The sequence below is a fragment of the Somniosus microcephalus genome, unplaced genomic scaffold, assembly GCF_052327205.1.
Source record: "Somniosus microcephalus isolate GS21.2 unplaced genomic scaffold, FLI_Smic_1.0 unresolved_chr6, whole genome shotgun sequence".
In the NCBI taxonomy this organism is placed as follows: domain Eukaryota; kingdom Metazoa; phylum Chordata; class Chondrichthyes; order Squaliformes; family Somniosidae; genus Somniosus; species Somniosus microcephalus.
The window spans coordinates 10,042,867-10,043,834 of NW_028225184.1; positions in this window are offsets into that span (position 1 = coordinate 10,042,867).

Here is a 968-nt window from a genome sequence, read left to right on the forward strand (position 1 = left end):
GGAGGCCCATTCAGCCCCTCGAGCCTGTCACACAGGAACAGGAGGAGGCCCATTCAGTCCCCTCGAGCCTGTCACACAGGAGCAGGAGGAGGCCCTCTGAGCAAATGCGACGCACTCTTTTGCGGTGTGGTGATAGAAGGCCCACGACACATCAAACGTCCTTCCCTGCTGCAGCAGCGACAGTGTGACAGGGAGATGATGCAGACGATGGGTAATTAATTAATTAATGCCTCCACCGTGAACACGCAGCTCTCCAAACGTGTCCACTCGCTCAGCGCTATCTGGCGTTCTGTTAATTAGTCTGTGTGATCATCGAATAGAATCGTCGAACAGTACAGCACAGGAGGAGGCTATTCTGCTGATCGGGTCTGTGCCAACTCTTTCGTTCTCACAATATTCCTCTTCTCTGCACAGCTTTACTCTGCATCTAACCCGTGCTGTACCTGCCCTGGGAGTGTTTGATGGGACAGTGTAGAGGGACATTTACTCCGCATCCAACCCGTGCTGTACCTGCCCCGGGAGTGTTTGATGGGACAGTGTAGAGGGAGCTTTACTCTGTATCTAACCCGTGCTGTACCTGCCCTGGGAGTGTTTGATGGGACAGTGTAGAGGGAGCTTTACTCTGTATCTAACCCCGGGCTGTACCTGCCCTGGGAGTGTTTGATGGGACAGTGTAGAGAGAGCTTTACTCTGTATCTAACCCCGTGCTGTACCTGCCCTGGGAGTGTTTGATGGGACAGTGTAGAGGGAGCTTTACTCTGTATCTAACCCCGTGCTGTACCTGCCCTGGGAGTGTTTGATGGGACAGTGTAGAGGGAGCTTTACTCTGTATCTAACCCCGTGCTGTACCTGCCCTGGGAGTGTTTGATGGGACAGTGTAGAGGGAGCTTTACTCTGTATCTAACCCGTGCTGTACCTGCCCTGGGAGTGTTTGATGGGACAGTGTAGAGGGAGCTTTACTCTGTATC